The sequence below is a fragment of the Chiloscyllium plagiosum genome, unplaced genomic scaffold, assembly GCF_037043375.1.
Source record: "Chiloscyllium plagiosum isolate Xiang-an unplaced genomic scaffold, Cpla_swu_hap1 HiC_scaffold_24, whole genome shotgun sequence".
Lineage (NCBI taxonomy): Eukaryota > Metazoa > Chordata > Chondrichthyes > Orectolobiformes > Hemiscylliidae > Chiloscyllium > Chiloscyllium plagiosum.
The window spans coordinates 55,895,340-55,921,060 of record NW_028270162.1 but is presented as its reverse complement, the minus strand read 5'-3'; the positions used below and the strand labels follow the sequence as shown (position 1 = coordinate 55,921,060).

At 47.5% G+C, this 25,721-nt stretch overlaps 13 non-coding genes across 13 annotated transcripts; all 13 read left to right on the top strand.

Moving 5' to 3' along the window:
* The first annotated feature begins 619 nt into the window (after positions 1 to 619).
* On the top strand, positions 620 to 739 carry trnal-caa (transfer RNA leucine (anticodon CAA)). Its single transcript has 2 exons — positions 620 to 657; positions 694 to 739. It is a non-coding gene; the product is annotated as a tRNA-Leu (tRNA).
* A 1,820-nt stretch (positions 740 to 2,559) lies between these two features.
* On the top strand, positions 2,560 to 2,679 carry trnal-caa (transfer RNA leucine (anticodon CAA)). Its single transcript has 2 exons — positions 2,560 to 2,597; positions 2,634 to 2,679. It is a non-coding gene; the product is annotated as a tRNA-Leu (tRNA).
* A 1,808-nt stretch (positions 2,680 to 4,487) lies between these two features.
* Positions 4,488 to 4,607, top strand: trnal-caa (transfer RNA leucine (anticodon CAA)). Its single transcript has 2 exons — positions 4,488 to 4,525; positions 4,562 to 4,607. It is a non-coding gene; the product is annotated as a tRNA-Leu (tRNA).
* Positions 4,608 to 6,415: 1,808 nt separating this feature from the next.
* trnal-caa (transfer RNA leucine (anticodon CAA)) lies at positions 6,416 to 6,535 on the top strand. Its single transcript has 2 exons — positions 6,416 to 6,453; positions 6,490 to 6,535. It is a non-coding gene; the product is annotated as a tRNA-Leu (tRNA).
* Positions 6,536 to 8,353: 1,818 nt separating this feature from the next.
* Positions 8,354 to 8,473, top strand: trnal-caa (transfer RNA leucine (anticodon CAA)). The gene is made up of 2 exons: positions 8,354 to 8,391; positions 8,428 to 8,473. It is a non-coding gene; the product is annotated as a tRNA-Leu (tRNA).
* A 1,808-nt stretch (positions 8,474 to 10,281) lies between these two features.
* trnal-caa (transfer RNA leucine (anticodon CAA)) lies at positions 10,282 to 10,401 on the top strand. Its single transcript has 2 exons — positions 10,282 to 10,319; positions 10,356 to 10,401. It is a non-coding gene; the product is annotated as a tRNA-Leu (tRNA).
* Positions 10,402 to 12,221: 1,820 nt separating this feature from the next.
* On the top strand, positions 12,222 to 12,341 carry trnal-caa (transfer RNA leucine (anticodon CAA)). The gene is made up of 2 exons: positions 12,222 to 12,259; positions 12,296 to 12,341. It is a non-coding gene; the product is annotated as a tRNA-Leu (tRNA).
* Positions 12,342 to 14,155: 1,814 nt separating this feature from the next.
* On the top strand, positions 14,156 to 14,275 carry trnal-caa (transfer RNA leucine (anticodon CAA)). The gene is made up of 2 exons: positions 14,156 to 14,193; positions 14,230 to 14,275. It is a non-coding gene; the product is annotated as a tRNA-Leu (tRNA).
* A 1,824-nt stretch (positions 14,276 to 16,099) lies between these two features.
* On the top strand, positions 16,100 to 16,219 carry trnal-caa (transfer RNA leucine (anticodon CAA)). The gene is made up of 2 exons: positions 16,100 to 16,137; positions 16,174 to 16,219. It is a non-coding gene; the product is annotated as a tRNA-Leu (tRNA).
* A 1,812-nt stretch (positions 16,220 to 18,031) lies between these two features.
* trnal-caa (transfer RNA leucine (anticodon CAA)) lies at positions 18,032 to 18,151 on the top strand. Its single transcript has 2 exons — positions 18,032 to 18,069; positions 18,106 to 18,151. It is a non-coding gene; the product is annotated as a tRNA-Leu (tRNA).
* Positions 18,152 to 19,979: 1,828 nt separating this feature from the next.
* Positions 19,980 to 20,099, top strand: trnal-caa (transfer RNA leucine (anticodon CAA)). Its single transcript has 2 exons — positions 19,980 to 20,017; positions 20,054 to 20,099. It is a non-coding gene; the product is annotated as a tRNA-Leu (tRNA).
* Positions 20,100 to 21,885: 1,786 nt separating this feature from the next.
* On the top strand, positions 21,886 to 22,005 carry trnal-caa (transfer RNA leucine (anticodon CAA)). The gene is made up of 2 exons: positions 21,886 to 21,923; positions 21,960 to 22,005. It is a non-coding gene; the product is annotated as a tRNA-Leu (tRNA).
* A 1,824-nt stretch (positions 22,006 to 23,829) lies between these two features.
* trnal-caa (transfer RNA leucine (anticodon CAA)) lies at positions 23,830 to 23,949 on the top strand. The gene is made up of 2 exons: positions 23,830 to 23,867; positions 23,904 to 23,949. It is a non-coding gene; the product is annotated as a tRNA-Leu (tRNA).
* Positions 23,950 to 25,721: the final 1,772 nt, after the last annotated feature.

The following is a 25,721-nucleotide window of genomic DNA, read 5'->3' as shown; positions in this document are numbered from 1 at the left end:
AGTGTGGGTTTGTGTGAGAGAGAGTGTGTGTGTGTGTGTGAGACAGAAAGAGTGTGTGTGTGAGAGAGAGAGAAAGCGCGTGTGTGAGAGAGAGAGTGTGTGTGTATGTGTGAGAGAGAGAAAGAGAGAATTTTTGTGTGTGTGCGTGAGAGAGTGTGTTTTTGTGTGAGTGTGTTTGTGTGTGTGTGAGACAGAAAGAGTATGTGTGTGTGTGAGAGAGAGTGAGAGAGCGTGAGTGTGTCATGTGAGAGAGTGAGTGTGTGTGAGAGAGTGACAGTGTGTGTGTGATAGTGAGTGTGTGAGAGAGTATGTGCATGTGAGAGAGAGAGTGTGTGTGAGAGAGACAGAAAGAGGGAGAATATGTGTGTGTGAGAGGGAGAGAGTGTGTTTGTGTGTGGGTGTGAGAGACAGATAGAGAGTGTGTGTGTGCATGTGCATGTGAGAGAGTGAGTGTGTGTGTGTGTGTGTGCGAGAGTGAGACTGTGTATGAGGGATTGTTGCTGAGTGTGAATGCAAGGGAGCTGCAGAAATGCGGAATTGCATTTTGTGTCTGCACAAGAGCAAGGTGACTAATTGTACAGAGTGAGAAAGACATCTGGAAGGGCATCTGCAGCAGCTTGTCAGGATGGCCGAGTGGTCTAAGGCGCCAGACTCAAGGAGTGTTAGTCCTTGCTCTGCATCTGGACTTGTGAATTCTGGTCCCTTCCTAGGGGCGTGGGTTCAAATCCCACTCCTGACATTCTCCACTTTTCCTCAAACAAACCTTCCCACACCCACACAATGCCCCCAAATTTCACAGCTTAATCGAGAGGAGTCACTCCCCCTTCACAAAGATGGAAGAATCCAACCCCTCGGTTTAAAAGATAAGGCTGAGGCATTTGCAGCAATATTGTGTGAGAGAGGGAGCGTTTATGTGAGTGAGTGTGTTTGTGACAGAGAGAGGGTGAATTTTTATGTGTGTGAGAGAGTGTGCTTCTGTGTGAGAGAGAGAGTGTGTGTGTGAGAGGGAGGGAGAGTGTGTGTGTGTGAGAGAGAGTATTATGTGTGTGAGAGAGTGTGTGTGTGAGTTTGTGTGTGAGAGAGTGTGTGTATATGGGAGAGATAGAGTGTGTTTGTGAGAGTGTGTGTGTGCGTGTGTGAGAGAGATAAAGTGTATGTGTGAGTGTGAGAGAGAGTGTGTGTGTGAGAGAGAGAGATAGGGTGTGTATATGTGTGTGAGAGAGAGTGAATTTGTATGTGTCTGTGCGAGAGAGACAGAGAGAGCATGAGTCTGTGTGTGAGAGAGAGTGTGTGTCTGTGTGTCTGTGTATGACAGTGTGTGTGAGAGAGAATGTGTGTGAGAGAGAATGTGTGTGAGAGAGAGTGTGTCTGTGAGAGAGAGTGCGTGTGTGTGTGTATGTGAGAGAGAGTGTGTTTGTGTGTGGGTGTGAGAGACAGATAGAGAGTGTGTGAGTGTGTGTGCATGTGAGAGAGAGTGTATATGTGTGTGAGAGAGATTGTGTGTGCATGTGAGTGTTTGGGTGTGTGTGTGAGAGAGAGAGTGCGTGTGTGTGAGAGAGAGTGTGTGTTTGTGAGAGAGAGTGTGTATGTCTACATGTGTTTGTGTGTGAGAGAGAGAGTGTGTCTGTGAGAGAGTGTATATGTGTGGATAGAGAGAGAGAGCATGTGTGTGTGAGAGAGAGTGTGTGTTTGTGAGAGAGAGAGAGTATGTGTGTGAGAGAGAGTGCATGTGTGTGAGAGAGAGGGTGTGTGTGTGTGAGAGAGAGAGAGAGAGTGCGTGTGTGTGAGAAAGAGTGTGTGTGAGGGAGAGGGAGTGTATGTGTGCATGTGAGAGAGTGTGTGTGTTTGTGTGAGAGAGAGAGGAAGAATTTGTTAGTGTGTGTGAGAGAGAGTGTGTGTGTGAGAGAGAGTGTGTGTTTGTGTGAGAGAGTGTGTGTGAGAGTGTGGGTTTGTGTGAGAGAGAGTGTGTGTGTGTGTGTGAGACAGAAAGAGTGTGTGTGTGAGAGAGAGAGAAAGCGCGTGTGTGAGAGAGAGAGTGTGTGTGTATGTGTGAGAGAGAGAAAGAGAGAATTTTTGTGTGTGTGCGTGAGAGAGTGTGTTTTTGTGTGAGTGTGTTTGTGTGTGTGTGAGACAGAAAGAGTATGTGTGTGTGTGAGAGAGAGTGAGAGAGCGTGAGTGTGTCATGTGAGAGAGTGAGTGTGTGTGAGAGAGTGACAGTGTGTGTGTGATAGTGAGTGTGTGAGAGAGTATGTGCATGTGAGAGAGAGAGTGTGTGTGAGAGAGACAGAAAGAGGGAGAATATGTGTGTGTGAGAGGGAGAGAGTGTGTTTGTGTGTGGGTGTGAGAGACAGATAGAGAGTGTGTGTGTGCATGTGCATGTGAGAGAGTGAGTGTGTGTGTGTGTGTGTGCGAGAGTGAGACTGTGTATGAGGGATTGTTGCTGAGTGTGAATGCAAGGGAGCTGCAGAAATGCGGAATTGCATTTTGTGTCTGCACAAGAGCAAGGTGACTAATTGTACAGAGTGAGAAAGACATCTGGAAGGGCATCTGCAGCAGCTTGTCAGGATGGCCGAGTGGTCTAAGGCGCCAGACTCAAGGAGTGTTAGTCCTTGCTCTGCATCTGGACTTGTGAATTCTGGTCCCTTCCTAGGGGCGTGGGTTCAAATCCCACTCCTGACATTCTCCACTTTTCCTCAAACAAACCTTCCCACACCCACACAATGCCCCCAAATTTCACAGCTTAATCGAGAGGAGTCACTCCCCCTTCACAAAGATGGAAGAATCCAACCCCTCGGTTTAAAAGATAAGGCTGAGGCATTTGCAGCAATATTGTGTGAGAGAGGGAGCGTTTATGTGAGTGAGTGTGTTTGTGACAGAGAGAGGGTGAATTTTTATGTGTGTGAGAGAGTGTGCTTCTGTGTGAGAGAGAGAGTGTGTGTGTGAGAGGGAGGGAGAGTGTGTGTGTGTGAGAGAGAGTATTATGTGTGTGAGAGAGTGTGTGTGTGAGTTTGTGTGTGAGAGAGTGTGTGTATATGGGAGAGATAGAGTGTGTTTGTGAGAGTGTGTGTGTGCGTGTGTGAGAGAGATAAAGTGTATGTGTGAGTGTGTGTGTGAGAGAGAGAGATAGGGTGTGTATATGTGTGTGAGAGAGAGTGAATTTGTATGTGTCTGTGCGAGAGAGACAGAGAGAGCATGAGTCTGTGTGTGAGAGAGAGTGTGTGTCTGTGTGTCTGTGTATGACAGTGTGTGTGAGAGAGAATGTGTGTGAGAGAGAATGTGTGTGAGAGAGAGTGTGTCTGTGAGAGAGAGTGCGTGTGTGTGTGTATGTGAGAGAGAGTGTGTTTGTGTGTGGGTGTGAGAGACAGATAGAGAGTGTGTGAGTGTGTGTGCATGTGAGAGAGAGTGTATATGTGTGTGAGAGAGATTGTGTGTGCATGTGAGTGTTTGGGTGTGTGTGTGAGAGAGAGAGTGCGTGTGTGTGAGAGAGAGTGTGTGTTTGTGAGAGAGAGTGTGTATGTCTACATGTGTTTGTGTGTGAGAGAGAGAGTGTGTCTGTGAGAGAGTGTATATGTGTGGATAGAGAGAGAGAGCATGTGTGTGTGAGAGAGAGTGTGTGTTTGTGAGAGAGAGAGAGTATGTGTGTGAGAGAGAGTGCATGTGTGTGAGAGAGAGGGTGTGTGTGTGTGAGAGAGAGAGAGAGAGTGCGTGTGTGTGAGAAAGAGTGTGTGTGAGGGAGAGGGAGTGTATGTGTGCATGTGAGAGAGTGTGTGTGTTTGTGTGAGAGAGAGAGGAAGAATTTGTTAGTGTGTGTGAGAGAGAGTGTGTGTGTGAGAGAGAGTGTGTGTTTGTGTGAGAGAGTGTGTGTGAGAGTGTGGGTTTGTGTGAGAGAGAGTGTGTGTGTGTGTGTGAGACAGAAAGAGTGTGTGTGTGAGAGAGAGAGAAAGCGCGTGTGTGAGAGAGAGAGTGTGTGTGTATGTGTGAGAGAGAGAAAGAGAGAATTTTTGTGTGTGTGCGTGAGAGAGTGTGTTTTTGTGTGAGTGTGTTTGTGTGTGTGTGAGACAGAAAGAGTATGTGTGTGTGTGAGAGAGAGTGAGAGAGCGTGAGTGTGTCATGTGAGAGAGTGAGTGTGTGTGAGAGAGTGACAGTGTGTGTGTGATAGTGAGTGTGTGAGAGAGTATGTGCATGTGAGAGAGAGAGTGTGTGTGAGAGAGACAGAAAGAGGGAGAATATGTGTGTGTGAGAGGGAGAGAGTGTGTTTGTGTGTGGGTGTGAGAGACAGATAGAGAGTGTGTGTGTGCATGTGCATGTGAGAGAGTGAGTGTGTGTGTGTGTGTGTGCGAGAGTGAGACTGTGTATGAGGGATTGTTGCTGAGTGTGAATGCAAGGGAGCTGCAGAAATGCGGAATTGCATTTTGTGTCTGCACAAGAGCAAGGTGACTAATTGTACAGAGTGAGAAAGACATCTGGAAGGGCATCTGCAGCAGCTTGTCAGGATGGCCGAGTGGTCTAAGGCGCCAGACTCAAGGAGTGTTAGTCCTTGCTCTGCATCTGGACTTGTGAATTCTGGTCCCTTCCTAGGGGCGTGGGTTCAAATCCCACTCCTGACATTCTCCACTTTTCCTCAAACAAACCTTCCCACACCCACACAATGCCCCCAAATTTCACAGCTTAATCGAGAGGAGTCACTCCCCCTTCACAAAGATGGAAGAATCCAACCCCTCGGTTTAAAAGATAAGGCTGAGGCATTTGCAGCAATATTGTGTGAGAGAGGGAGCGTTTATGTGAGTGAGTGTGTTTGTGACAGAGAGAGGGTGAATTTTTATGTGTGTGAGAGAGTGTGCTTCTGTGTGAGAGAGAGAGTGTGTGTGTGAGAGGGAGGGAGAGTGTGTGTGTGTGAGAGAGAGTATTATGTGTGTGAGAGAGTGTGTGTGTGAGTTTGTGTGTGAGAGAGTGTGTGTATATGGGAGAGATAGAGTGTGTTTGTGAGAGTGTGTGTGTGCGTGTGTGAGAGAGATAAAGTGTATGTGTGAGTGTGTGTGTGAGAGAGAGAGATAGGGTGTGTATATGTGTGTGAGAGAGAGTGAATTTGTATGTGTCTGTGCGAGAGAGACAGAGAGAGCATGAGTCTGTGTGTGAGAGAGAGTGTGTGTCTGTGTGTCTGTGTATGACAGTGTGTGTGAGAGAGAATGTGTGTGAGAGAGAATGTGTGTGAGAGAGAGTGTGTCTGTGAGAGAGAGTGCGTGTGTGTGTGTATGTGAGAGAGAGTGTGTTTGTGTGTGGGTGTGAGAGACAGATAGAGAGTGTGTGAGTGTGTGTGCATGTGAGAGAGAGTGTATATGTGTGTGAGAGAGATTGTGTGTGCATGTGAGTGTTTGGGTGTGTGTGTGAGAGAGAGAGTGCGTGTGTGTGAGAGAGAGTGTGTGTTTGTGAGAGAGAGTGTGTATGTCTACATGTGTTTGTGTGTGAGAGAGAGAGTGTGTCTGTGAGAGAGTGTATATGTGTGGATAGAGAGAGAGAGCATGTGTGTGTGAGAGAGAGTGTGTGTTTGTGAGAGAGAGAGAGTATGTGTGTGAGAGAGAGTGCATGTGTGTGAGAGAGAGGGTGTGTGTGTGTGAGAGAGAGAGAGAGAGTGCGTGTGTGTGAGAAAGAGTGTGTGTGAGGGAGAGGGAGTGTATGTGTGCATGTGAGAGAGTGTGTGTGTTTGTGTGAGAGAGAGAGGAAGAATTTGTTAGTGTGTGTGAGAGAGAGTGTGTGTGTGAGAGAGAGTGTGTGTTTGTGTGAGAGAGTGTGTGTGAGAGTGTGGGTTTGTGTGAGAGAGAGTGTGTGTGTGTGTGTGAGACAGAAAGAGTGTGTGTGTGAGAGAGAGAGAAAGCGCGTGTGTGAGAGAGAGAGTGTGTGTGTATGTGTGAGAGAGAGAAAGAGAGAATTTTTGTGTGTGTGCGTGAGAGAGTGTGTTTTTGTGTGAGTGTGTTTGTGTGTGTGTGAGACAGAAAGAGTATGTGTGTGTGTGAGAGAGAGTGAGAGAGCGTGAGTGTGTCATGTGAGAGAGTGAGTGTGTGTGAGAGAGTGACAGTGTGTGTGTGATAGTGAGTGTGTGAGAGAGTATGTGCATGTGAGAGAGAGAGTGTGTGTGAGAGAGACAGAAAGAGGGAGAATATGTGTGTGTGAGAGGGAGAGAGTGTGTTTGTGTGTGGGTGTGAGAGACAGATAGAGAGTGTGTGTGTGCATGTGCATGTGAGAGAGTGAGTGTGTGTGTGTGTGTGTGCGAGAGTGAGACTGTGTATGAGGGATTGTTGCTGAGTGTGAATGCAAGGGAGCTGCAGAAATGCGGAATTGCATTTTGTGTCTGCACAAGAGCAAGGTGACTAATTGTACAGAGTGAGAAAGACATCTGGAAGGGCATCTGCAGCAGCTTGTCAGGATGGCCGAGTGGTCTCAGGCGCCAGACTCAAGGAGTGTTAGTCCTTGCTCTGCATCTGGGCTTGTGAATTCTGGTCCCTTCCTAGGGGCGTGGGTTCAAATCCCACTCCTGACATTCTCCACTTTTCCTCAAACAAACCTTCCCACACCCACACAATGCCCCCAAATTTCACAGCTTATTCGAGAGGAGTCACTCCCCCTTCACAAAGATGGAAGAATCCAACCCCTGGGTTTCAAAGATAAGGCTGCGGCATTTGCAGCAATATTGTGTGAGAGAGGGAGCGTTTATGTGAGTGAGTGTGTTTGTGACAGAGAGAGGGTGAATTTTTATGTGTGTGAGAGAGTGTGCTTCTGTGTGAGAGAGAGAGTGTGTGTGTGAGAGGGAGGGAGAGTGTGTGTGTGTGAGAGAGAGTATTATGTGTGTGAGAGAGTGTGTGTGTGAGTTTGTGTGTGAGAGAGTGTGTGTATATGGGAGAGATAGAGTGTGTTTGTGAGAGTGTGTGTGTGCGTGTGTGAGAGAGATAAAGTGTATGTGTGAGTGTGAGAGAGAGTGTGTGTGTGAGAGAGAGAGATAGGGTGTGTATATGTGTGTGAGAGAGAGTGAATTTGTATGTGTCTGTGCGAGAGAGACAGAGAGAGCATGAGTCTGTGTGTGAGAGAGAGTGTGTGTCTGTGTGTCTGTGTATGACAGTGTGTGTGAGAGAGAATGTGTGTGAGAGAGAATGTGTGTGAGAGAGAGTGTGTCTGTGAGAGAGAGTGCGTGTGTGTGTGTATGTGAGAGAGAGTGTGTTTGTGTGTGGGTGTGAGAGACAGATAGAGAGTGTGTGAGTGTGTGTGCATGTGAGAGAGAGTGTATATGTGTGTGAGAGAGATTGTGTGTGCATGTGAGTGTTTGGGTGTGTGTGTGAGAGAGAGAGTGCGTGTGTGTGAGAGAGAGTGTGTGTTTGTGAGAGAGAGTGTGTATGTCTACATGTGTTTGTGTGTGAGAGAGAGAGTGTGTCTGTGAGAGAGTGTATATGTGTGGATAGAGAGAGAGAGCATGTGTGTGTGAGAGAGAGTGTGTGTTTGTGAGAGAGAGAGAGTATGTGTGTGAGAGAGAGTGCATGTGTGTGAGAGAGAGGGTGTGTGTGTGTGAGAGAGAGAGAGAGAGTGCGTGTGTGTGAGAAAGAGTGTGTGTGAGGGAGAGGGAGTGTATGTGTGCATGTGAGAGAGTGTGTGTGTTTGTGTGAGAGAGAGAGGAAGAATTTGTTAGTGTGTGTGAGAGAGAGTGTGTGTGTGAGAGAAAGTGTGTGTTTGTGTGAGAGAGTGTGTGTGAGAGTGTGGGTTTGTGTGAGAGAGAGTGTGTGTGTGTGTGTGAGACAGAAAGAGTGTGTGTGTGAGAGAGAGAGAAAGCGTGTGTGTGAGAGAGAGAGTGTGTGTGTATGTGTGAGAGAGAGAAAGAGAGAATTTTTGTGTGTGTGCGTGAGAGAGTGTGTTTTTGTGTGAGTGTGTTTGTGTGTGTGTGAGACAGAAAGAGTATGTGTGTGTGTGAGAGAGAGTGAGAGAGCGTGAGTGTGTCATGTGAGAGAGTGAGTGTGTGTGAGAGAGTGACAGTGTGTGTGTGATAGTGAGTGTGTGAGAGAGTATGTGCATGTGAGAGAGAGAGTGTGTGTGAGAGAGACAGAAAGAGGGAGAATATGTGTGTGTGAGAGGGAGAGAGTGTGTTTGTGTGTGGGTGTGAGAGACAGATAGAGAGTGTGTGTGTGCATGTGCATGTGAGAGAGTGAGTGTGTGTGTGTGTGTGCGAGAGTGAGACTGTGTATGAGGGATTGTTGCTGAGTGTGAATGCAAGGGAGCTGCAGAAATGCGGAATTGCATTTTGTGTCTGCACAAGAGCAAGGTGACTAATTGTACAGAGTGAGAAAGACATCTGGAAGGGCATCTGCAGCAGCTTGTCAGGATGGCCGAGTGGTCTAAGGCGCCAGACTCAAGGAGTGTTAGTCCTTGCTCTGCATCTGGGCTTGTGAATTCTGGTCCCTTCCTAGGGGCGTGGGTTCAAATCCCACTCCTGACATTCTCCACTTTTCCTCAAACAAACCTTCCCACACCCACACAATGCCCCCAAATTTCACAGCTTAATCGAGAGGAGTCACTCCCCCTTCACAAAGATGGAAGAATCCAACCCCTCGGTTTCAAAGATAAGGCTGAGGCATTTGCAGCAATATTGTGTGAGAGAGGGAGCGTTTATGTGAGTGAGTGTGTTTGTGACAGAGAGAGGGTGAATTTTTATGTGTGTGAGAGAGTGTGCTTCTGTGTGAGAGAGAGAGTGTGTGTGTGAGAGGGAGGGAGAGTGTGTGTGTGTGAGAGAGAGTATTATGTGTGTGAGAGAGTTTGTGTGTGAGAGAGTGTGTGTATATGGGAGAGATAGAGTGTGTTTGTGAGAGTGTGTGTGTGCGTGTGTGAGAGAGATAAAGTGTATGTGTGAGTGTGAGAGAGAGTGTGTGTGTGAGAGAGAGAGATAGGGTGTGTATATGTGTGTGAGAGAGAGTGAATTTGTATGTGTCTGTGCGAGAGAGACAGAGAGAGCATGAGTCTGTGTGTGAGAGAGAGTGTGTGTCTGTGTGTCTGTGTATGACAGTGTGTGTGAGAGAGAATGTGTGTGAGAGAGAATGTGTGTGAGAGAGAGTGTGTCTGTGAGAGAGAGTGCGTGTGTGTGTGTATGTGAGAGAGAGTGTGTTTGTGTGTGGGTGTGAGAGACAGATAGAGAGTGTGTGAGTGTGTGTGCATGTGAGAGAGAGTGTATATGTGTGTGAGAGAGATTGTGTGTGCATGTGAGTGTTTGGGTGTGTGTGTGAGAGAGAGAGTGCGTGTGTGTGAGAGAGAGTGTGTGTTTGTGAGAGAGAGTGTGTATGTCTACATGTGTTTGTGTGTGAGAGAGAGAGTGTGTCTGTGAGAGAGTGTATATGTGTGGATAGAGAGAGAGAGCATGTGTGTGTGAGAGAGAGTGTGTGTTTGTGAGAGAGAGAGAGTATGTGTGTGAGAGAGAGTGCATGTGTGTGAGAGAGAGGGTGTGTGTGTGTGAGAGAGAGAGAGAGAGTGCGTGTGTGTGAGAAAGAGTGTGTGTGAGGGAGAGGGAGTGTATGTGTGCATGTGAGAGAGTGTGTGTGTTTGTGTGAGAGAGAGAGGAAGAATTTGTTAGTGTGTGTGAGAGAGAGTGTGTGTGTGAGAGAGAGTGTGTGTTTGTGTGAGAGAGTGTGTGTGAGAGTGTGGGTTTGTGTGAGAGAGAGTGTGTGTGTGTGTGTGAGACAGAAAGAGTGTGTGTGTGAGAGAGAGAGAAAGCGCGTGTGTGAGAGAGAGAGTGTGTGTGTATGTGTGAGAGAGAGAAAGAGAGAATTTTTGTGTGTGTGCGTGAGAGAGTGTGTTTTTGTGTGAGTGTGTTTGTGTGTGTGTGAGACAGAAAGAGTATGTGTGTGTGTGAGAGAGAGTGAGAGAGCGTGAGTGTGTCATGTGAGAGAGTGAGTGTGTGTGAGAGAGTGACAGTGTGTGTGTGATAGTGAGTGTGTGAGAGAGTATGTGCATGTGAGAGAGAGAGTGTGTGTGAGAGAGACAGAAAGAGGGAGAATATGTGTGTGTGAGAGGGAGAGAGTGTGTTTGTGTGTGGGTGTGAGAGACAGATAGAGAGTGTGTGTGTGCATGTGCATGTGAGAGAGTGAGTGTGTGTGTGTGTGTGTGCGAGAGTGAGACTGTGTATGAGGGATTGTTGCTGAGTGTGAATGCAAGGGAGCTGCAGAAATGCGGAATTGCATTTTGTGTCTGCACAAGAGCAAGGTGACTAATTGTACAGAGTGAGAAAGACATCTGGAAGGGCATCTGCAGCAGCTTGTCAGGATGGCCGAGTGGTCTAAGGCGCCAGACTCAAGGAGTGTTAGTCCTTGCTCTGCATCTGGGCTTGTGAATTCTGGTCCCTTCCTAGGGGCGTGGGTTCAAATCCCACTCCTGACATTCTCCACTTTTCCTCAAACAAACCTTCCCACACCCACACAATGCCCCCAAATTTCACAGCTTATTCGAGAGGAGTCACTCCCCCTTCACAAAGATGGAAGAATCCAACCCCTGGGTTTCAAAGATAAGGCTGAGGCATTTGCAGCAATATTGTGTGAGAGAGGGAGCGTTTATGTGAGTGAGTGTGTTTGTGACAGAGAGAGGGTGAATTTTTATGTGTGTGAGAGAGTGTGCTTCTGTGTGAGAGAGAGAGTGTGTGTGTGAGAGGGAGGGAGAGTGTGTGTGTGTGAGAGAGAGTATTATGTGTGTGAGAGAGTGTGTGTGTGAGTTTGTGTGTGAGAGAGTGTGTGTATATGGGAGAGATAGAGTGTGTTTGTGAGAGTGTGTGTGTGCGTGTGTGAGAGAGATAAAGTGTATGTGTGAGTGTGAGAGAGAGTGTGTGTGTGAGAGAGAGAGATAGGGTGTGTATATGTGTGTGAGAGAGAGTGAATTTGTATGTGTCTGTGCGAGAGAGACAGAGAGAGCATGAGTCTGTGTGTGAGAGAGAGTGTGTGTCTGTGTGTCTGTGTATGACAGTGTGTGTGAGAGAGAATGTGTGTGAGAGAGAATGTGTGTGAGAGAGAGTGTGTCTGTGAGAGAGAGTGCGTGTGTGTGTGTATGTGAGAGAGAGTGTGTTTGTGTGTGGGTGTGAGAGACAGATAGAGAGTGTGTGAGTGTGTGTGCATGTGAGAGAGAGTGTATATGTGTGTGAGAGAGATTGTGTGTGCATGTGAGTGTTTGGGTGTGTGTGTGAGAGAGAGAGTGCGTGTGTGTGAGAGAGAGTGTGTGTTTGTGAGAGAGAGTGTGTATGTCTACATGTGTTTGTGTGTGAGAGAGAGAGTGTGTCTGTGAGAGAGTGTATATGTGTGGATAGAGAGAGAGAGCATGTGTGTGTGAGAGAGAGTGTGTGTTTGTGAGAGAGAGAGAGTATGTGTGTGAGAGAGAGTGCATGTGTGTGAGAGAGAGGGTGTGTGTGTGTGAGAGAGAGAGAGAGAGTGCGTGTGTGTGAGAAAGAGTGTGTGTGAGGGAGAGGGAGTGTATGTGTGCATGTGAGAGAGTGTGTGTGTTTGTGTGAGAGAGAGAGGAAGAATTTGTTAGTGTGTGTGAGAGAGAGTGTGTGTGTGAGAGAGAGTGTGTGTTTGTGTGAGAGAGTGTGTGTGAGAGTGTGGGTTTGTGTGAGAGAGAGTGTGTGTGTGTGTGTGAGACAGAAAGAGTGTGTGTGTGAGAGAGAGAGAAAGCGCGTGTGTGAGAGAGAGAGTGTGTGTGTATGTGTGAGAGAGAGAAAGAGAGAATTTTTGTGTGTGTGCGTGAGAGAGTGTGTTTTTGTGTGAGTGTGTTTGTGTGTGTGTGAGACAGAAAGAGTATGTGTGTGTGTGAGAGAGAGTGAGAGAGCGTGAGTGTGTCATGTGAGAGAGTGAGTGTGTGTGAGAGAGTGACAGTGTGTGTGTGATAGTGAGTGTGTGAGAGAGTATGTGCATGTGAGAGAGAGAGTGTGTGTGAGAGAGACAGAAAGAGGGAGAATATGTGTGTGTGAGAGGGAGAGAGTGTGTTTGTGTGTGGGTGTGAGAGACAGATAGAGAGTGTGTGTGTGCATGTGCATGTGAGAGAGTGAGTGTGTGTGTGTGTGTGTGCGAGAGTGAGACTGTGTATGAGGGATTGTTGCTGAGTGTGAATGCAAGGGAGCTGCAGAAATGCGGAATTGCATTTTGTGTCTGCACAAGAGCAAGGTGACTAATTGTACAGAGTGAGAAAGACATCTGGAAGGGCATCTGCAGCAGCTTGTCAGGATGGCCGAGTGGTCTAAGGCGCCAGACTCAAGGAGTGTTAGTCCTTGCTCTGCATCTGGGCTTGTGAATTCTGGTCCCTTCCTAGGGGCGTGGGTTCAAATCCCACTCCTGACATTCTCCACTTTTCCTCAAACAAACCTTCCCACACCCACACAATGCCCCCAAATTTCACAGCTTATTCGAGAGGAGTCACTCCCCCTTCACAAAGATGGAAGAATCCAACCCCTGGGTTTCAAAGATAAGGCTGAGGCATTTGCAGCAATATTGTTTGAGAGAGGGAGCGTTTATGTGAGTGAGTGTGTTTGTGACAGAGAGAGGGTGAATTTTTATGTGTGTGAGAGAGTGTGCTTCTGTGTGAGAGAGAGAGTGTGTGTGTGAGAGGGAGGGAGAGTGTGTGTGTGTGAGAGAGAGTATTATGTGTGTGAGAGAGTGTGTGTGTGAGTTTGTGTGTGAGAGAGTGTGTGTATATGGGAGAGATAGAGTGTGTTTGTGAGAGTGTGTGTGTGCGTGTGTGAGAGAGATAAAGTGTATGTGTGAGTGTGAGAGAGAGTGTGTGTGTGAGAGAGAGAGATAGGGTGTGTATATGTGTGTGAGAGAGAGTGAATTTGTATGTGTCTGTGCGAGAGAGACAGAGAGAGCATGAGTCTGTGTGTGAGAGAGAGTGTGTGTCTGTGTGTCTGTGTATGACAGTGTGTGTGAGAGAGAATGTGTGTGAGAGAGAATGTGTGTGAGAGAGAGTGTGTCTGTGAGAGAGAGTGCGTGTGTGTGTGTATGTGAGAGAGAGTGTGTTTGTGTGTGGGTGTGAGAGACAGATAGAGAGTGTGTGAGTGTGTGTGCATGTGAGAGAGAGTGTATATGTGTGTGAGAGAGATTGTGTGTGCATGTGAGTGTTTGGGTGTGTGTGTGAGAGAGAGAGTGCGTGTGTGTGAGAGAGAGTGTGTGTTTGTGAGAGAGAGTGTGTATGTCTACATGTGTTTGTGTGTGAGAGAGAGAGTGTGTCTGTGAGAGAGTGTATATGTGTGGATAGAGAGAGAGAGCATGTGTGTGTGAGAGAGAGTGTGTGTTTGTGAGAGAGAGAGAGTATGTGTGTGAGAGAGAGTGCATGTGTGTGAGAGAGAGGGTGTGTGTGTGTGAGAGAGAGAGAGAGAGTGCGTGTGTGTGAGAAAGAGTGTGTGTGAGGGAGAGGGAGTGTATGTGTGCATGTGAGAGAGTGTGTGTGTTTGTGTGAGAGAGAGAGGAAGAATTTGTTAGTGTGTGTGAGAGAGAGTGTGTGTGTGAGAGAGAGTGTGTGTTTGTGTGAGAGAGTGTGTGTGAGAGTGTGGGTTTGTGTGAGAGAGAGTGTGTGTGTGTGTGTGAGACAGAAAGAGTGTGTGTGTGAGAGAGAGAGAAAGCGCGTGTGTGAGAGAGAGAGTGTGTGTGTATGTGTGAGAGAGAGAAAGAGAGAATTTTTGTGTGTGTGCGTGAGAGAGTGTGTTTTTGTGTGAGTGTGTTTGTGTGTGTGTGAGACAGAAAGAGTATGTGTGTGTGTGAGAGAGAGTGAGAGAGCGTGAGTGTGTCATGTGAGAGAGTGAGTGTGTGTGAGAGAGTGACAGTGTGTGTGTGATAGTGAGTGTGTGAGAGAGTATGTGCATGTGAGAGAGAGAGTGTGTGTGAGAGAGACAGAAAGAGGGAGAATATGTGTGTGTGAGAGGGAGAGAGTGTGTTTGTGTGTGGGTGTGAGAGACAGATAGAGAGTGTGTGTGTGCATGTGCATGTGAGAGAGTGAGTGTGTGTGTGTGCGAGAGTGAGACTGTGTATGAGGGATTGTTGCTGAGTGTGAATGCAAGGGAGCTGCAGAAATGCGGAATTGCATTTTGTGTCTGCACAAGAGCAAGGTGACTAATTGTACAGAGTGAGAAAGACATCTGGAAGGGCATCTGCAGCAGCTTGTCAGGATGGCCGAGTGGTCTAAGGCGCCAGACTCAAGGAGTGTTAGTCCTTGCTCTGCATCTGGGCTTGTGAATTCTGGTCCCTTCCTAGGGGCGTGGGTTCAAATCCCACTCCTGACATTCTCCACTTTTCCTCAAACAAACCTTCCCACACCCACACAATGCCCCCAAATTTCACAGCTTAATCGAGAGGAGTCACTCCCCCTTCACAAAGATGGAAGAATCCAACCCCTCGGTTTAAAAGATAAGGCTGAGGCATTTGCAGCAATATTGTGTGAGAGAGGGAGCGTTTATGTGAGTGAGTGTGTTTGTGACAGAGAGAGGGTGAATTTTTATGTGTGTGAGAGAGTGTGCTTCTGTGTGAGAGAGAGAGTGTGTGTGTGAGAGGGAGGGAGAGTGTGTGTGTGTGAGAGAGAGTATTATGTGTGTGAGAGAGTGTGTGTGTGAGTTTGTGTGTGAGAGAGTGTGTGTATATGGGAGAGATAGAGTGTGTTTGTGAGAGTGTGTGTGTGCGTGTGTGAGAGAGATAAAGTGTATGTGTGAGTGTGAGAGAGAGTGTGTGTGTGAGAGAGAGAGATAGGGTGTGTATATGTGTGTGAGAGAGAGTGAATTTGTATGTGTCTGTGCGAGAGAGACAGAGAGAGCATGAGTCTGTGTGTGAGAGAGAGTGTGTGTCTGTGTGTCTGTGTATGACAGTGTGTGTGAGAGAGAATGTGTGTGAGAGAGAATGTGTGTGAGAGAGAGTGTGTCTGTGAGAGAGAGTGCGTGTGTGTGTGTATGTGAGAGAGAGTGTGTTTGTGTGTGGGTGTGAGAGACAGATAGAGAGTGTGTGAGTGTGTGTGCATGTGAGAGAGAGTGTATATGTGTGTGAGAGAGATTGTGTGTGCATGTGAGTGTTTGGGTGTGTGTGTGAGAGAGAGAGTGCGTGTGTGTGAGAGAGAGTGTGTGTTTGTGAGAGAGAGTGTGTATGTCTACATGTGTTTGTGTGTGAGAGAGAGAGTGTGTCTGTGAGAGAGTGTATATGTGTGGATAGAGAGAGAGAGCATGTGTGTGTGAGAGAGAGTGTGTGTTTGTGAGAGAGAGAGAGTATGTGTGTGAGAGAGAGTGCATGTGTGTGAGAGAGAGGGTGTGTGTGTGTGAGAGAGAGAGAGAGAGTGCGTGTGTGTGAGAAAGAGTGTGTGTGAGGGAGAGGGAGTGTATGTGTGCATGTGAGAGAGTGTGTGTGTTTGTGTGAGAGAGAGAGGAAGAATTTGTTAGTGTGTGTGAGAGAGAGTGTGTGTGTGAGAGAGAGTGTGTGTTTGTGTGAGAGAGTGTGTGTGAGAGTGTGGGTTTGTGTGAGAGAGAGTGTGTGTGTGTGTGTGAGACAGAAAGAGTGTGTGTGTGAGAGAGAGAGAAAGCGCGTGTGTGAGAGAGAGAGTGTGTGTGTATGTGTGAGAGAGAGAAAGAGAGAATTTTTGTGTGTGTGCGTGAGAGAGTGTGTTTTTGTGTGAGTGTGTTTGTGTGTGTGTGAGACAGAAAGAGTATGTGTGTGTGTGAGAGAGAGTGAGAGAGCGTGAGTGTGTCATGTGAGAGAGTGAGTGTGTGTGAGAGAGTGACAGTGTGTGTGTGATAGTGAGTGTGTGAGAGAGTATGTGCATGTGAGAGAGAGAGTGTGTGTGAGAGAGACAGAAAGAGGGAGAATATGTGTGTGTGAGAGGGAGAGAGTGTGTTTGTGTGTGGGTGTGAGAGACAGATAGAGAGTGTGTGTGTGCATGTGCATGTGAGAGAGTGTGTGTGTGTGTGTGTGTGTGTGTGCGAGAGTGAGACTGTGTATGAGGGATTGTTGCTGAGTGTGAATGCAAGGGAGCTGCAGAAATGCGGAATTGCATTTTGTGTCTGCACAAGAGCAAGGTGACTAATTGTACAGAGTGAGAAAGACATCTGGAAGGGCATCTGCAGCAGCTTGTCAGGATGGCCGAGTGGTCTAAGGCGCCAGACTCAAGGAGTGTTAGTCCTTGCTCTGCATCTGGGCTTGTGAATTCTGGTCCCTTCCTAGGGGCGTGGGTTCAAATCCCACTCCTGACATTCTCCACTTTTCCTCAAACAAACCTTCCCACACCCACACAATGCCCCCAAATTTCACAGCTTATTCGAGAGGAGTCACTCCCCCTTCACAAAGATGGAAGAATCCAACCCCTGGGTTTCAAAGATAAGGCTGAGGCATTTGCAGCAATATTGTGTGAGAGAGGGAGCGTTTATGTGAGTGAGTGTGTTTGTGACAGAGAGAGGGTGAATTTTTATGTGTGTGAGAGAGTGTGCTTCTGTGTGAGAGAGAGAGTGTGTGTGTGAGAGGGAGGGAGAGTGTGTGTGTGTGAGAGAGAGTATTATGTGTGTGAGAGAGTGTGTGTGTGAGTTTGTGTGTGAGAGAGTGTGTGTATATGGGAGAGATAGAGTGTGTTTGTGAGAGTGTGTGTGTGCGTGTGTGAGAGAGATAAAGTGTATGTGTGAGTGTGAGAGAGAGTGTGTGTGTGAGAGAGAGAGATAGGGTGTGTATATGTGTGTGAGAGAGAGTGAATTTGTATGTGTCTGTGCGAGAGAGACAGAGAGAGCATGAGTCTGTGTGTGAGAGAGAGTGTGTGTCTGTGTGTCTGTGTATGACAGTGTGTGTGAGAGAGAATGTGTGTGAGAGAGAATGTGTGTGAGAGAGAGTGTGTCTGTGAGAGAGAGTGCGTGTGTGTGTGTATGTGAGAGAGAGTGTGTTTGTGTGTGGGTGTGAGAGACAGATAGAGAGTGTGTGAGTGTGTGTGCATGTGAGAGAGAGTGTATATGTGTGTGAGAGAGATTGTGTGTGCATGTGAGTGTTTGGGTGTGTGTGTGAGAGAGAGAGTGCGTGTGTGTGAGAGAGAGTGTGTGTTTGTGAGAGAGAGTGTGTATGTCTACATGTGTTTGTGTGTGAGAGAGAGAGTGTGTCTGTGAGAGAGTGTATATGTGTGGATAGAGAGAGAGAGCATGTGTGTGTGAGAGAGAGTGTGTGTTTGTGAGAGAGAGAGAGTATGTGTGTGAGAGAGAGTGCATGTGTGTGAGAGAGAGGGTGTGTGTGTGTGAGAGAGAGAGAGAGAGTGCGTGTGTGTGAGAAAGAGTGTGTGTGAGGGAGAGGGAGTGTATGTGTGCATGTGAGAGAGTGTGTGTGTTTGTGTGAGAGAGAGAGGAAGAATTTGTTAGTGTGTGTGAGAGAGAGTGTGTGTGTGAGAGAGAGTGTGTGTTTGTGTGAGAGAGTGTGTGTGAGAGTGTGGGTTTGTGTGAGAGAGAGTGTGTGTGTGTGTGTGAGACAGAAAGAGTGTGTGTGTGAGAGAGAGAGAAAGCGCGTGTGTGAGAGAGAGAGTGTGTGTGTATGTGTGAGAGAGAGAAAGAGAGAATTTTTGTGTGTGTGCGTGAGAGAGTGTGTTTTTGTGTGAGTGTGTTTGTGTGTGTGTGAGACAGAAAGAGTATGTGTGTGTGTGAGAGAGAGTGAGAGAGCGTGAGTGTGTCATGTGAGAGAGTGAGTGTGTGTGAGAGAGTGACAGTGTGTGTGTGATAGTGAGTGTGTGAGAGAGTATGTGCATGTGAGAGAGAGAGTGTGTGTGAGAGAGACAGAAAGAGGGAGAATATGTGTGTGTGAGAGGGAGAGAGTGTGTTTGTGTGTGGGTGTGAGAGACAGATAGAGAGTGTGTGTGTGCATGTGCATGTGAGAGAGTGAGTGTGTGTGTGCGAGAGTGAGACTGTGTATGAGGGATTGTTGCTGAGTGTGAATGCAAGGGAGCTGCAGAAATGCGGAATTGCATTTTGTGTCTGCACAAGAGCAAGGTGACTAATTGTACAGAGTGAGAAAGACATCTGGAAGGGCATCTGCAGCAGCTTGTCAGGATGGCCGAGTGGTCTAAGGCGCCAGACTCAAGGAGTGTTAGTCCTTGCTCTGCATCTGGGCTTGTGAATTCTGGTCCCTTCCTAGGGGCGTGGGTTCAAATCCCACTCCTGACATTCTCCACTTTTCCTCAAACAAACCTTCCCACACCCACACAATGCCCCCAAATTTCACAGCTTATTCGAGAGGAGTCACTCCCCCTTCACAAAGATGGAAGAATCCAACCCCTGGGTTTCAAAGATAAGGCTGAGGCATTTGCAGCAATATTGTTTGAGAGAGGGAGCGTTTATGTGAGTGAGTGTGTTTGTGACAGAGAGAGGGTGAATTTTTATGTGTGTGAGAGAGTGTGCTTCTGTGTGAGAGAGAGAGTGTGTGTGTGAGAGGGAGGGAGAGTGTGTGTGTGTGAGAGAGAGTATTATGTGTGTGAGAGAGTGTGTGTGTGAGTTTGTGTGTGAGAGAGTGTGTGTATATGGGAGAGATAGAGTGTGTTTGTGAGAGTGTGTGTGTGCGTGTGTGAGAGAGATAAAGTGTATGTGTGAGTGTGAGAGAGAGTGTGTGTGTGAGAGAGAGAGATAGGGTGTGTATATGTGTGTGAGAGAGAGTGAATTTGTATGTGTCTGTGCGAGAGAGACAGAGAGAGCATGAGTCTGTGTGTGAGAGAGAGTGTGTGTCTGTGTGTCTGTGTATGACAGTGTGTGTGAGAGAGAATGTGTGTGAGAGAGAATGTGTGTGAGAGAGAGTGTGTCTGTGAGAGAGAGTGCGTGTGTGTGTGTATGTGAGAGAGAGTGTGTTTGTGTGTGGGTGTGAGAGACAGATAGAGAGTGTGTGAGTGTGTGTGCATGTGAGAGAGAGTGTATATGTGTGTGAGAGAGATTGTGTGTGCATGTGAGTGTTTGGGTGTGTGTGTGAGAGAGAGAGTGCGTGTGTGTGAGAGAGAGTGTGTGTTTGTGAGAGAGAGTGTGTATGTCTACATGTGTTTGTGTGTGAGAGAGAGAGTGTGTCTGTGAGAGAGTGTATATGTGTGGATAGAGAGAGAGAGCATGTGTGTGTGAGAGAGAGTGTGTGTTTGTGAGAGAGAGAGAGTATGTGTGTGAGAGAGAGTGCATGTGTGTGAGAGAGAGGGTGTGTGTGTGTGAGAGAGAGAGAGAGAGTGCGTGTGTGTGAGAAAGAGTGTGTGTGAGGGAGAGGGAGTGTATGTGTGCATGTGAGAGAGTGTGTGTGTTTGTGTGAGAGAGAGAGGAAGAATTTGTTAGTGTGTGTGAGAGAGAGTGTGTGTGTGAGAGAGAGTGTGTGTTTGTGTGAGAGAGTGTGTGTGAGAGTGTGGGTTTGTGTGAGAGAGAGTGTGTGTGTGTGTGTGAGACAGAAAGAGTGTGTGTGTGAGAGAGAGAGAAAGCGCGTGTGTGAGAGAGAGAGTGTGTGTGTATGTGTGAGAGAGAGAAAGAGAGAATTTTTGTGTGTGTGCGTGAGAGAGTGTGTTTTTGTGTGAGTGTGTTTGTGTGTGTGTGAGACAGAAAGAGTATGTGTGTGTGTGAGAGAGAGTGAGAGAGCGTGAGTGTGTCATGTGAGAGAGTGAGTGTGTGTGAGAGAGTGACAGTGTGTGTGTGATAGTGAGTGTGTGAGAGAGTATGTGCATGTGAGAGAGAGAGTGTGTGTGAGAGAGACAGAAAGAGGGAGAATATGTGTGTGTGAGAGGGAGAGAGTGTGTTTGTGTGTGGGTGTGAGAGACAGATAGAGAGTGTGTGTGTGCATGTGCATGTGAGAGAGTGTGTGTGTGTGTGTGTGTGTGTGTGTGTGCGAGAGTGAGACTGTGTATGAGGGATTGTTGCTGAGTGTGAATGCAAGGGAGCTGCAGAAATGCGGAATTGCATTTTGTGTCTGCACAAGAGCAAGGTGACTAATTGTACAGAGTGAGAAAGACATCTGGAAGGGCATCTGCAGCAGCTTGTCAGGATGGCCGAGTGGTCTAAGGCGCCAGACTCAAGGAGTGTTAGTCCTTGCTCTGCATCTGGGCTTGTGAATTCTGGTCCCTTCCTAGGGGCGTGGGTTCAAATCCCACTCCTGACATTCTCCACTTTTCCTCAAACAAACCTTCCCACACCCACACAATGCCCCCAAATTTCACAGCTTATTCGAGAGGAGTCACTCCCCCTTCACAAAGATGGAAGAATCCAACCCCTGGGTTTCAAAGATAAGGCTGAGGCATTTGCAGCAATATTGTGTGAGAGAGGGAGCGTTTATGTGAGTGAGTGTGTTTGTGACAGAGAGAGGGTGAATTTTTATGTGTGTGAGAGAGTGTGCTTCTGTGTGAGAGAGAGAGTGTGTGTGTGAGAGAGAGTATTATGTGTGTGAGAGAGTGTGTGTGTGAGTTTGTGTGTGAGAGAGTGTGTGTATATGGGAGAGATAGAGTGTGTTTGTGAGAGTGTGTGTGTGCGTGTGTGAGAGAGATAAAGTGTATGTGTGAGTGTGAGAGAGAGTGTGTGTGTGAGAGAGAGAGATAGGGTGTGTATATGTGTGTGAGAGAGAGTGAATTTGTATGTGTCTGTGCGAGAGAGACAGAGAGAGCATGAGTCTGTGTGTGAGAGAGAGTGTGTGTCTGTGTGTCTGTGTATGACAGTGTGTGTGAGAGAGAATGTGTGTGAGAGAGAATGTGTGTGAGAGAGAGTGTGTCTGTGAGAGAGAGTGCGTGTGTGTGTGTATGTGAGAGAGAGTGTGTTTGTGTGTGGGTGTGAGAGACAGATAGAGAGTGTGTGAGTGTGTGTGCATGTGAGAGAGAGTGTATATGTGTGTGAGAGAGATTGTGTGTGCATGTGAGTGTTTGGGTGTGTGTGTGAGAGAGAGAGTGCGTGTGTGTGAGAGAGAGTGTGTGTTTGTGAGAGAGAGTGTGTATGTCTACATGTGTTTGTGTGTGAGAGAGAGAGTGTGTCTGTGAGAGAGTGTATATGTGTGGATAGAGAGAGAGAGCATGTGTGTGTGAGAGAGAGTGTGTGTTTGTGAGAGAGAGAGAGTATGTGTGTGAGAGAGAGTGCATGTGTGTGAGAGAGAGGGTGTGTGTGTGTGAGAGAGAGAGAGAGAGTGCGTGTGTGTGAGAAAGAGTGTGTGTGAGGGAGAGGGAGTGTATGTGTGCATGTGAGAGAGTGTGTGTGTTTGTGTGAGAGAGAGAGGAAGAATTTGTTAGTGTGTGTGAGAGAGAGTGTGTGTGTGAGAGAGAGTGTGTGTTTGTGTGAGAGAGTGTGTGTGAGAGTGTGGGTTTGTGTGAGAGAGAGTGTGTGTGTGTGTGTGAGACAGAAAGAGTGTGTGTGTGAGAGAGAGAGAAAGCGCGTGTGTGAGAGAGAGAGTGTGTGTGTATGTGTGAGAGAGAGAAAGAGAGAATTTTTGTGTGTGTGCGTGAGAGAGTGTGTTTTTGTGTGAGTGTGTTTGTGTGTGTGTGAGACAGAAAGAGTATGTGTGTGTGTGAGAGAGAGTGAGAGAGCGTGAGTGTGTCATGTGAGAGAGTGAGTGTGTGTGAGAGAGTGACAGTGTGTGTGTGATAGTGAGTGTGTGAGAGAGTATGTGCATGTGAGAGAGAGAGTGTGTGTGAGAGAGACAGAAAGAGGGAGAATATGTGTGTGTGAGAGGGAGAGAGTGTGTTTGTGTGTGGGTGTGAGAGACAGATAGAGAGTGTGTGTGTGCATGTGCATGTGAGAGAGTGAGTGTGTGTGTGCGAGAGTGAGACTGTGTATGAGGGATTGTTGCTGAGTGTGAATGCAAGGGAGCTGCAGAAATGCGGAATTGCATTTTGTGTCTGCACAAGAGCAAGGTGACTAATTGTTCAGAGTGAGAAAGACATCTGGAAGGGCATCTGCAGCAGCTTGTCAGGATGGCCGAGTGGTCTAAGGCGCCAGACTCAAGGAGTGTTAGTCCTTGCTCTGCATCTGGGCTTGTGAATTCTGGTCCCTTCCTAGGGGCGTGGGTTCAAATCCCACTCCTGACATTCTCCACTTTTCCTCAAACAAACCTTCCCACACCCACACAATGCCCCCAAATTTCACAGCTTAATCGAGAGGAGTCACTCCCCCTTCACAAAGATGGAAGAATCCAACCCCTCGGTTTAAAAGATAAGGCTGAGGCATTTGCAGCAATATTGTGTGAGAGAGGGAGCGTTTATGTGAGTGAGTGTGTTTGTGACAGAGAGAGGGTGAATTTTTATGTGTGTGAGAGAGTGTGCTTCTGTGTGAGAGAGAGAGTGTGTGTGTGAGAGGGAGGGAGAGTGTGTGTGTGTGAGAGAGAGTATTATGTGTGTGAGAGAGTGTGTGTGTGAGTTTGTGTGTGAGAGAGTGTGTGTATATGGGAGAGATAGAGTGTGTTTGTGAGAGTGTGTGTGTGCGTGTGTGAGAGAGATAAAGTGTATGTGTGAGTGTGAGAGAGAGTGTGTGTGTGAGAGAGAGAGATAGGGTGTGTATATGTGTGTGAGAGAGAGTGAATTTGTATGTGTCTGTGCGAGAGAGACAGAGAGAGCATGAGTCTGTGTGTGAGAGAGAGTGTGTGTCTGTGTGTCTGTGTATGACAGTGTGTGTGAGAGAGAATGTGTGTGAGAGAGAATGTGTGTGAGAGAGAGTGTGTCTGTGAGAGAGAGTGCGTGTGTGTGTGTATGTGAGAGAGAGTGTGTTTGTGTGTGGGTGTGAGAGACAGATAGAGAGTGTGTGAGTGTGTGTGCATGTGAGAGAGAGTGTATATGTGTGTGAGAGAGATTGTGTGTGCATGTGAGTGTTTGGGTGTGTGTGTGAGAGAGAGAGTGCGTGTGTGTGAGAGAGAGTGTGTGTTTGTGAGAGAGAGTGTGTATGTCTACATGTGTTTGTGTGTGAGAGAGAGAGTGTGTCTGTGAGAGAGTGTATATGTGTGGATAGAGAGAGAGAGCATGTGTGTGTGAGAGAGAGTGTGTGTTTGTGAGAGAGAGAGAGTATGTGTGTGAGAGAGAGTGCATGTGTGTGAGAGAGAGGGTGTGTGTGTGTGAGAGAGAGAGAGAGAGTGCGTGTGTGTGAGAAAGAGTGTGTGTGAGGGAGAGGGAGTGTATGTGTGCATGTGAGAGAGTGTGTGTGTTTGTGTGAGAGAGAGAGGAAGAATTTGTTAGTGTGTGTGAGAGAGAGTGTGTGTGTGAGAGAGAGTGTGTGTTTGTGTGAGAGAGTGTGTGTGAGAGTGTGGGTTTGTGTGAGAGAGAGTGTGTGTGTGTGTGTGAGACAGAAAGAGTGTGTGTGTGAGAGAGAGAGAAAGCGCGTGTGTGAGAGAGAGAGTGTGTGTGTATGTGTGAGAGAGAGAAAGAGAGAATTTTTGTGTGTGTGCGTGAGAGAGTGTGTTTTTGTGTGAGTGTGTTTGTGTGTGTGTGAGACAGAAAGAGTATGTGTGTGTGTGAGAGAGAGTGAGAGAGCGTGAGTGTGTCATGTGAGAGAGTGAGTGTGTGTGAGAGAGTGACAGTGTGTGTGTGATAGTGAGTGTGTGAGAGAGTATGTGCATGTGAGAGAGAGAGTGTGTGTGAGAGAGACAGAAAGAGGGAGAATATGTGTGTGTGAGAGGGAGAGAGTGTGTTTGTGTGTGGGTGTGAGAGACAGATAGAGAGTGTGTGTGTGCATGTGCATGTGAGAGAGTGAGTGTGTGTGTGTGTGTGTGTGTGCGAGAGTGAGACTGTGTATGAGGGATTGTTGCTGAGTGTGAATGCAAGGGAGCTGCAGAAATGCGGAATTGCATTTTGTGTCTGCACAAGAGCAAGGTGACTAATTGTACAGAGTGAGAAAGACATCTGGAAGGGCATCTGCAGCAGCTTGTCAGGATGGCCGAGTGGTCTAAGGCGCCAGACTCAAGGAGTGTTAGTCCTTGCTCTGCATCTGGGCTTGTGAATTCTGGTCCCTTCCTAGGGGTGTGGGTTCAAATCCCACTCCTGACATTCTCCACTTTTCCTCAAACAAACCTTCCCACACCCACACAATGCCCCCAAATTTCACAGCTTAATCGAGAGGAGTCACTCCCCCTTCACAAAGATGGAAGAATCCAACCCCTGGGTTTCAAAGATAAGGCTGAGGCATTTGCAGCAATATTGTGTGAGAGAGGGAGCGTTTATGTGAGTGAGTGTGTTTGTGACAGAGAGAGGGTGAATTTTTATGTGTGTGAGAGAGTGTGCTTCTGTGTGAGAGAGAGAGTGTGTGTGTGAGAGGGAGGGAGAGTGTGTGTGTGTGAGAGAGAGTATTATGTGTGTGAGAGAGTGTGTGTGTGAGTTTGTGTGTGAGAGAGTGTGTGTATATGGGAGAGATAGAGTGTGTTTGTGAGAGTGTGTGTGTGCGTGTGTGAGAGAGATAAAGTGTATGTGTGAGTGTGAGAGAGAGTGTGTGTGTGAGAGAGAGAGATAGGGTGTGTATATGTGTGTGAGAGAGAGTGAATTTGTATGTGTCTGTGCGAGAGAGACAGAGAGAGCATGAGTCTGTGTGTGAGAGAGAGTGTGTGTCTGTGTGTCTGTGTATGACAGTGTGTGTGAGAGAGAATGTGTGTGAGAGAGAATGTGTGTGAGAGAGAGTGTGTCTGTGAGAGAGAGTGCGTGTGTGTGTGTATGTGAGAGAGAGTGTGTTTGTGTGTGGGTGTGAGAGACAGATAGAGAGTGTGTGAGTGTGTGTGCATGTGAGAGAGAGTGTATATGTGTGTGAGAGAGATTGTGTGTGCATGTGAGTGTTTGGGTGTGTGTGTGAGAGAGAGAGTGCGTGTGTGTGAGAGAGAGTGTGTGTTTGTGAGAGAGAGTGTGTATGTCTACATGTGTTTGTGTGTGAGAGAGAGAGTGTGTCTGTGAGAGAGTGTATATGTGTGGATAGAGAGAGAGAGCATGTGTGTGTGAGAGAGAGTGTGTGTTTGTGAGAGAGAGAGAGTATGTGTGTGAGAGAGAGTGCATGTGTGTGAGAGAGAGGGTGTGTGTGTGTGAGAGAGAGAGAGAGAGTGCGTGTGTGTGAGAAAGAGTGTGTGTGAGGGAGAGAGAGTGTATGTGTGCATGTGAGAGAGTGTGTGTGTTTGTGTGAGAGAGAGAGGAAGAATTTGTTAGTGTGTGTGAGAGAGAGTGTGTGTGTGAGAGAGAGTGTGTGTTTGTGTGAGAGAGTGTGTGTGAGAGTGTGGGTTTGTGTGAGAGAGAGTGTGTGTGTGTGTGTGAGACAGAAAGAGTGTGTGTGTGAGAGAGAGAGAAAGCGCGTGTGTGAGAGAGAGAGTGTGTGTGTATGTGTGAGAGAGAGAAAGAGAGAATTTTTGTGTGTGTGCGTGAGAGAGTGTGTTTTTGTGTGAGTGTGTTTGTGTGTGTGTGAGACAGAAAGAGTATGTGTGTGTGTGAGAGAGCGTGAGAGAGCGTGAGTGTGTCATGTGAGAGAGTGAGTGTGTGTGAGAGAGTGACAGTGTGTGTGTGATAGTGAGTGTGTGAGAGAGTATGTGCATGTGAGAGAGAGAGTGTGTGTGAGAGAGACAGAAAGAGGGAGAATATGTGTGTGTGAGAGGGAGAGAGTGTGTTTGTGTGTGGGTGTGAGAGACAGATAGAGAGTGTGTGTGTGCATGTGCATGTGAGAGAGTGAGTGTGTGTGTGTGTGTGTGTGTGTGTGCGAGAGTGAGACTGTGTATGAGGGATTGTTGCTGAGTGTGAATGCAAGGGAGCTGCAGAAATGCGGAATTGCATTTTGTGTCTGCACAAGAGCA